Raw genomic sequence first — 8841 nt, 5'->3', positions numbered from 1 at the left:
CACTAGATGTCTATAATTATGTCCTCTGAAATCCACATTATATCAATCCCATCTCGTGGAAGTGGAAATGAGGCACAGAAAGGTCATGGGGTTTGAGGGCTGGGGAAAAAGAAAATCTGTGACACAGTTCAAAATTGTACCAGAGCAGCTAAACAAGATGGGGTCTTTGGAACCATTCTAGAAAATTGCCTGCCTTCCATTCTATAGGAGTAAAGTGAGCTTTCCTTACTTGTTTTTTTAAAAATTCATTTTATTTCAATGAGATTGTGATCTTCCCTCATGCTCTCTGGATCTATTTGTATTTTTCCTAGTGACCCAATATCCTTCAGATCTCCCTACTAGACTGTGTTTTTTCCAGTTTTGTTTATTTTTTTAAATCATTTGAGTCTTTAATAAGTGACTTTTCTCCTGAGAGAAGCCCAGTGTTTTTGTGCTGGCCTGACACACACCAGGGGTAGTAAAACTTGTGGTCTGCCTCAGACTCTGAATAACGGAGAATTGTCCTCTAGGAATTCTCCTAAAGTAGGTCAGTAGATAGGATCTAAGGAGAGTTAGTTGCCAGGAGAATTGGACTCTAAAGTAGTCTCATGTAAAGACAGCATAGATCCCCCAAATCAACTTAAGAGTGAGTCTTTCTAAGATGGGAAATCAGACCATTGTGCGCTCAGTAGGGTCATGAAGTCTTGTTCTCAAAGCGATTCATACAGGAGGGGACAGGAAACCAGAGAAGAGGCTGGTGTGTCATGGATGGTTGCAACTTGACTGCACCTCCTCCCCCTCCAAATAAGAAAATAAGGAAGCTCTCACATGGACTTTCTCTAGAAGAGGGAAAAAACCCATAGCTTTACTGTCTTTGTGATCTGTGTCCACTACCAGGGCCAGTACATCAGTCCTTAACTCCCAGTTGCCATGTTTGCAAAACAAAAAAAGTCTCTTGAGCCTTCTCAGCTCCCCTTGAATATCTGTGGAAACAAAGGAGTAAGCTGTTCTATTGTCTGACTGGCTGTTAATGAACAAGGAGCATCTCCAAACCACCCCCTGCCCTCCTGGCATAAAAAATAAACAAGATCCTTCTTTTCACATCATAATTAAGACAAGGCACAAAAATGAGGGGATCACTTGTCCTGACCCACTTTAGCTTTCAGTTGTTTTACCTACTCAGGACCCCATTTCCTCAAGATTCCAATTAGATTCGATACACTGTTCAATATTAATTTCCTCCTAAGATGCTGCTTCACCATTTGGAGAGCCCCTTGGGTTGAATAATTATTGAATTTCTAAATGGCCTCTGGCCAGTTTCAGATATGATCGTGTTTCATGTCTAGTAATATGAAAGACTTGCCCTGGATATCGAACAGCCCTGATGATGCTTTTCTGAAGAAAAACACCTCTCTGAAAGGTTTTTAGAAAAGTTTCAGTTACAATTTTTCCCAAGTCCTATTGCCTAATGCTCAGCAAAGTCTCTGGTGGATAACTTCCCTCCTTCCTTTTATTTATTTTTTCTTCTTACCCTCCCTCTTCCCTTGCTCCTTTCTTTCTCTTCCCTTTCGTGAACTTTGTACCAAAGAGGATTGAGGACAGGTCAGTACCTCATCAAGATTTCTACCCAATGTCCTAGAAGAACAATGAAATTGCATTACACTTTCACTTATTTTCCTTGCCTATTTGCTTTCCTTTGTTCTTTTCTGTTTATCTCAGCAGAGGCTAAACTTGGGTTTCCATTTGAAGTTGCTGCTCATTGGTGCTCAAATTGTAGTCAGCGTCAAAAACCAGAAGGAAGGCACAAGTGAAGGGTTGGAAGAACCCTCAGGACCTTTGCCTCAGCAGCTAGGACAGTCCTATGGCATTTACTGGAGAGGGAGGGCAGCAGACTCATATTTGTCAAGCAAGAGAAGATGTAATGTGCTAGGACCCGTGCTGTGCATTTTCACATGTTTGCTTACCAAATATTAACAATGACCGTGGATAGTAGGTAGGATTACCCCCATTTTAGACATTAGGCAGCTTGTCCAGGGTTCACACGGGCTGCCTGTGGTGTTCTCTTGGTATCACCTTGTATCTGTCAGCTCTGCAAGAACTAAGATTAGTGTTTGGGGATGGGGTTTGGTATAGAAAATATCCCTGGTTCCAGTGCCCTTACGGTGGCTGGTTTCCCAGATCTCAAGCACACATCAGGCATCATCCCACTGTCTGCCTCAAGACTCTGCACAGCTGTGGGAGCTTGCCCAGCCCTGGAATGAGCACAGTGGCTAAGCTGAAGGGAGGCTAAGTCGAGCCCCTAAGCTCAACCAACAGGGAAGGAGAGGCAGTGAATAAATGTTCCAGCCTCTTATCCTTGAGATGGACAATGATGGGAGGCACTCTTTACGTGATTTAGAGATCCCAGCCTGAAGTGGCCCTTGATCATTCATCCTTATATTGGCTTTTCCTCCTTCTTGTTCCAGACTCCTGCTTCCCAGACTCACCTCCCAAGTAAACTAACTGCATTCAAGTCCACATCTCGGGCTCTGATTTGGAGGGAATCCAAAGCCATATTTGGGTTCCTGGTAGACTGGAAATGAAGTCCACCTTGTGTACTGACCAATAAAGGGGAAGGTTCTTGTCATGAGTCCTCTAGGAAAGTAAGTCAGACTAAATCAGAGAGAGACCCTGGAGTAGAGAACACTATTCCAAGCCCGGAACTCTAAAAAATTTTCCTTTAAGTAGGACTGTTTGAGGAAATATATGTTAAGTGTCCATTAAACATGCCTGGAAGGAAATGCACCAAGACATAAACTGTTTTTTCTCTTCTGAATAAATCTTCCATGGAAGTTCCCCTGATCCACCTCAGTTCTCGTATTTATGTCCTGACTGCCCCCTGGGGAATCTCAATTCCTGTCACCGGAGGTAATGACCATTTTTTTCCTGCTCCTCAAACTGGATAGAATAATACACTTAGTCATCATTCTCTACCTGAAAGGCAGACCAGCATGTTAGCCCAAAACAAGCTGTGGGTGACAGAGGCGGGTCAAGTTCCAACCAGCTGGCTTAGTGTTATCACTCAGGTTTTGCTAGAGACACAATCCTCAAGTTCAGCGGCTCAAAACTGCAAAGGTTAATGTCTTACTCGTACAGACCACTCTTCTTGGGTTGATGGGGGTGGGAGAGGGGGCTCTGCTTTTGTATCCCCCATTGAAGGACCAAGGCTGTGGAGCAGCCACTTTCCAGAATGTTGGTAGTCTCTGTGGCACAGGGGAAGAAGGCAAAGCTCCCAGAGGTTCTCCAGCCTTCCGCCTGGAAATAGCACATGTTGCCTGTTCAAACTTCATTGGCTAAAAAGAGTAGTATGGTCTCGTGCATGGGTTCCATGGAAAGAGGAGGTACAACTTAACTTCCAGGTGAGAAAAGAGAGAGAGAGAGAAAAGCAGACTATTTGTGAAAAATGTCTATCAACATTTGGACGATCACTTAACCTATGCTTCAGTGTTCTCCACACGTGTACGTTCTCCACATGTTCATTTCATGGGGTCATTATGAGGATTAAATGCGAAATTGCTCATAAAGCAGCTGGCACGTAGCCATGACTAAATACACATTGTTAAGTGGGACGTGATTCTTGGGACACCTGAAATATGATGTTCAGGTTTATCCCGATATTTCATCGGGATAATCACATCTCGATGATTAAATAATAGCAAGTTTTTCTTAATGCTTTTCTGTAGGTTGCATTTTCTTGTTTTAAAAAAAATCACCCCTGTGTCTTTTCACTGAATTTCTCTAAGTTCTGTCCATTCTAAGATATGGATTCCGGCACAATGCTCCCCACATAGAAAGGACACTCATCTACCACACAAAGAGCAAATACTTTGTTTTGAGGAAGTTACACAAATAGAAAATGAGAATCAGTGTATTTATTTATAGCAAGTTATAATTCTTGCACAGATAAACTTAGCATAAACTCATTGGAATAGTATGGGTCTCATCAGAAGGAACATATTATTATCATACTTGAAAGACAATGACTGGGCATGAAGTTATCCTAACTTTATGGTCTGGGCTCCTTTGGCCAAGCATGTTATTCGGTTTCAGTGGGTCCTTTATCTTTTCAACAGAACACTGGTGAAACTCGCACTGGCTGCCTCTGATTTCATGAGAGTGAGTACACTCTAGTTCTCCCTGGGGAAGGCAGGGGCTTGGTAGGTAGGGTCTGAGCAAGGGCCTGAGGCATAAACTGAAGCCCCTGTTCCTCAACATCTTGGCTTTGGGCTGGAAAGCCAGCATTTTGAGGATCCAGTCATGAGACTTTCTCATTGTCCTTGGGCTGTGTCACCCCATGCCACCCCCCGGATCTTGTCCTTACCTGATGGTCATGGATTTCTAGTTTTATAAGGTGTTCTTTATTTTGACAGAATTTGGGCGACAAGCTTTCTGTCCAGTTAGTGGCTCAGCTCATGTGCACCCTGGGGTTGTTTACGTTTTCAGGACCTGCTTTTGAGAAACTCTTTAAAGTTTATTTTACAGAGCTGGTTTGCTTTTGCCAGAATGCATTCATTTGCTCAAGTTATTATTTTTTTTAAGATTTTTATTTATTTATTTGACAGACAGAGATTACAAGTAGGCAGAGAGGCAGGAGGAAGCAGGCTCCCCGCTGAGCAGAGAGCCCGAAGCTGGGCTTGATCCCAGGACCCTGAGATCATGACCTGAGCCGAAGGCAGAGGCTTTAATCCACTGAGCCACCCAGGTGCCCTGCTCAAGTTATTTTTAAAATGTGCTTTTGCTTAGCTTCTTAGAGAAGCTTTAGTCTCTTGGTTGTGTGCGTCTGGGTCAGAAAAAAAGCCTATCTATTGATAGAAACCTGATTAAATGTCTAGTCGAAATGGATCGAGGAAGGTTCTTGAACGGAACAGCTTCTACAGCCTGAAAGCGGAGTTAAAATACTCTGTGGGGTTGGTCCCAGGGATTGAAATGCTTGATACTTCTGGAATCAACTAGGCCATGCAAATGAGTCTCAAACTGCTGCTACAGGTGTGTGTGGGAGGGGAGACCACAAATGGATATTCATCCAGGAGAACACCCACTGCAATCTGTTGGAAATACCATGGAACTCAGTAGCAGAAAGACTGCTGGAGACATTCTGTAGAGGCACAAACCCTTGACCTCATCTAAGTCAAATGGACTGACTCATCAAACCACCTTGCAAACTTTTTATTTCACAGTTGGTTTTAAAAAAAAAACACTTCCTTTTTAAAAAATAAAGATGTTATACATTTACTTATTTGAGAGTAAGAGAGTGAGAGAGGGGTAGAGAGAGAGGGACAGAGACTCTCAAGCAGACTCCACGATGATTGCAAAACCTGACGGGGCGGGTGGGGGGTAGGGTGGCTCAGTCCTTAAACATCTGCCTTCAGCTCATGTCATGATCCCAAGGTCCTGGGGTCGAGCCCCCCCATCGGGCTCCCTGCTTGGCAGGAAGCCTGCTTCTCCCTCTCCCACTTCCCCTGCTTGTGTTCCCTCTCTCGCTGTGTCTCCCTCTGTTGAATAAATAAAATCTTAAAAATAAACAAAACTAAAACAAATTAAAAGAAAAACAAACCTGATGTGGGGCTTGACACCACCACCCAGAGATCACGACCTGAGCTGAAATCAAAAGTCCGACACTTAACTGACCAAGCCACCCAGGCACCCTTATAAACAACTCTTAAGGACATACATTCCTACCTTTCAGGGAATTAGAAACCCCTTTGCTAATCTGAAGAAGGCTATGGGCCCACTACCCAGAAAAATGCACATGCATGCAAACTTGCTTAAAATGTTGGTAGTTTCATTGGGATAACATCCAAGAACGGCTGAGGGGGTCCATATATCCTCTTGCTTCAGAATTTGGGTGTACTTTAAACCTGAGTTTAATGGTATGTGGATTGTGTTCGTTGTTTTAGAACTTACTAAGTTCCTGTTTCACAGCAGGCTCTGTTCTGGAAGCTGGGGATGCAAGATGTGTAAGACAAGAACCAGCCTTGTGAAGCTCAGCCCAATGGGAGACAAACAGATCCATAATAATGATGCATAATAATGAGCTAAGTGCCAGGCTAGAATCCCAAGTAGAGAAACCTCCAAGAGTCCTGAACAGAAGGTAATTAATTCAACAGAATATTTAATAAACATAGTGTGTGCCAGGCAATGAGGATGAGGGAATGAGCTAGTGCCCAGACACGGTCTCTTCCTCAACTGTAGGTGAGTCCAGATTGGCAAGTAAAGTTCATCCAGGGGAAGGGGTGCATTGCCAGGCAGTGGGAGCAACACGTGCACCAGCCGAGGATGAAGACAAAGAGAGGATGAGTAGTGAGGGCAAAGAGTGGAGAGGTCCACTGGGTCGGATCCCAAAGGCCCTGCGCTTCATGGGGTACGGCCCTTATGTTCTGTCCAAGGTTATCACTGAGGGTTTTTATTTTTTTAATATTTATTTATTTATTTATTTATTTATTAAGGATTTATTTATTTGACAGAGATCCCAAGTAGACAGAGAGGCAGACAGAGAGAGAGAGAGAGAGGAGGAAGCAGGCTCCCTGCTGAGCAGAGAGCCTGATGTGGGGCTCAATCCTAGGATCCTGGAATCATGACCTGAGCAGAAGGCAGAGGCTTTAACCCACTAGCCACCCAGGCACCCCATCACTGAGGGTTTTTAAAAGCAAGTAAGATCAAGGAAGAGATTCTATCAGAAAGATCACTCTGCCTTCTGTGGAGAAATGGATTGATCTGGGTTGGTAAGTGGGAGGGGGAGGGAGGGGTCTCCGTGAAAAGACCAGAAGGGAGGAAGATGATGAGTTAATGTGAATGAGACAGGAGAGGTCCTGGTAGTGACAGCGGTGATGGAGTGGACAGAGTGGAAGAACACCATGAGGCTTCTGGCTAGTACCTCACATGCACTCTTTCATGCCCTAGAATGATCTCCTCAGGCAATGCTCTGTGTTCTGTGCAAGGAGGTAGTGCTAGGTTCTTGCTAATAAAATAATCTTGCTACTAAAGTGGTATCTCCTGGACTCTTGGCTGTGAGGTGTGGTTTAAAAATATGGGAACTCTACATTCAGTTGCTTAATGATGAGGATAATGGTGGTAACAATGATAACACCCACAACTCAATTTTATTGACCACTTACTCTGTGCCTGAAGCCCTTTCAAGCATTCTGCATGTATTAACCCACTCATTCTTCAAACATCTGAGAATGAACATCTGTTTCACTTTGTGTCTTAGGACCTCCCTTGTCCTATATATAGCTTCCTATATAATTCCATTCACGTGAAACTCTAGCAAAACTAATCTATTGTGACAGTGGATACCCTGAACCTAATCTATTCCCATGCCTATTGAATAAATGAGGATACTGAAGCAGGACAGAGGGTTAAATACCTTGTCCAACGTCAGACAGCCATGAAGTGGAAAAACAGGGATTTGAACCTTGGAAGTCTTGGCTCCAGGACCCATACACCTATGAACTCCACCCTCCTCCTACAATGACAGAAATCTGGTCTTTCTCCATAAAATACAGTAAGAGCATTAAAATAGACTTTTTTGATTGGTCCTGAACATTCTAAACAATCACAATAAAAAGTTTTTCACATCACTCATGACTCCAGAAACATTAGGGGCCTTACATGAAGCAAAATGCTGGGCGTGAATGTTTTTGCAGATTCAGGCTCCAAAGAACAGAAAAGAAGAAAAAACAAACAATGGTGTTTTTAAACAATGAATGTTGTTTTCCTCTAACCATAAGGGAGTTTTAAAACTTGACAAATCCATTCAGCTTTCAAAGCATTCCACATTCCCCACCCACAAGCAAATGCCAGAAGGTGCCAATTTGAGCCAACTCTGAGCTCAGGAATGGTTTTCTAAATGATGGATCAGATTTCTTGAATGTCCACACTCCACAAATGGATACCCAGTCTCGTCCTAATTGGTCTGATGAAAACTACTTAGCCATTTATCAAGCTATTAATTCAAAAAGAACATTTCAGCAAGAGATAAGATAGTGAGGCAGAAATGCAGGAACAGCAAATGATAGGGTATTACAACTTTGAAAAGATTGAAAATCACTGCCTTAGGTCTTTGAAGTTTTAGAGCTACATTGTGCATAGGCTCAATTTTAATGAAGGACTTTCTGGGATAAAAATGTTTCTGATTTTATAATGAAAGCAATTTCCTCCATTTACAGGAATTGATTTCCTTTGGAGAGGACAAAGAAAATCGTATTTCATACACTCATTACATTTATTTAACTAACATTTTTTGGGAAGCATGCCCTGTGCCTGATACCATGCTATGCATTAAGATACAAAAACAAAAAGATAAAGATCTCGTTCTGTAGCCTAGCCATGAAGACAGACAAGCAAAGGAATAGTGTAATAGATCCGACAAAAGAAGAATGCACTAGCAAGTGAGAAGTGAGGTTAGAGTTGAACAGGAACTGTGTTGCAAAGATTTCGGGTTTAATTTTGTAAATGATGCAGAGTTAACAGTGATCATGAGATTGTACAAGGGTCATGCTATTATCAACGTGGAGAATGATTATAGTAATGGATTGTTATCAATGTGAAGAGACATCCAAGGTGGGTTGAGTTCCACTTTTTTTTTTTTTTTTAGTTTATTGAATTTTGATAAATGTTTCCACCTACCTAACCATCACCTCAATCAAGATACTTAACATTTTTATCACTGCTGTGAGCTCCATGAGTTTTAGTGTCTTTAAAACACCATCCACTCTTGGTCCAAGGCAGCCCCTGATAAGCTGTCATGATAGATTAGTTTTTCCCGTTGTAGTTTCACTTGAATGGAATGGTACAGTAAGTACTTTCAGACTGGGACTAGGA

The sequence above is a fragment of the Mustela nigripes genome, chromosome 9, assembly GCF_022355385.1.
Source record: "Mustela nigripes isolate SB6536 chromosome 9, MUSNIG.SB6536, whole genome shotgun sequence".
Taxonomy (NCBI): domain Eukaryota; kingdom Metazoa; phylum Chordata; class Mammalia; order Carnivora; family Mustelidae; genus Mustela; species Mustela nigripes.
Note: the sequence above shows the minus strand (reverse complement) of the source record.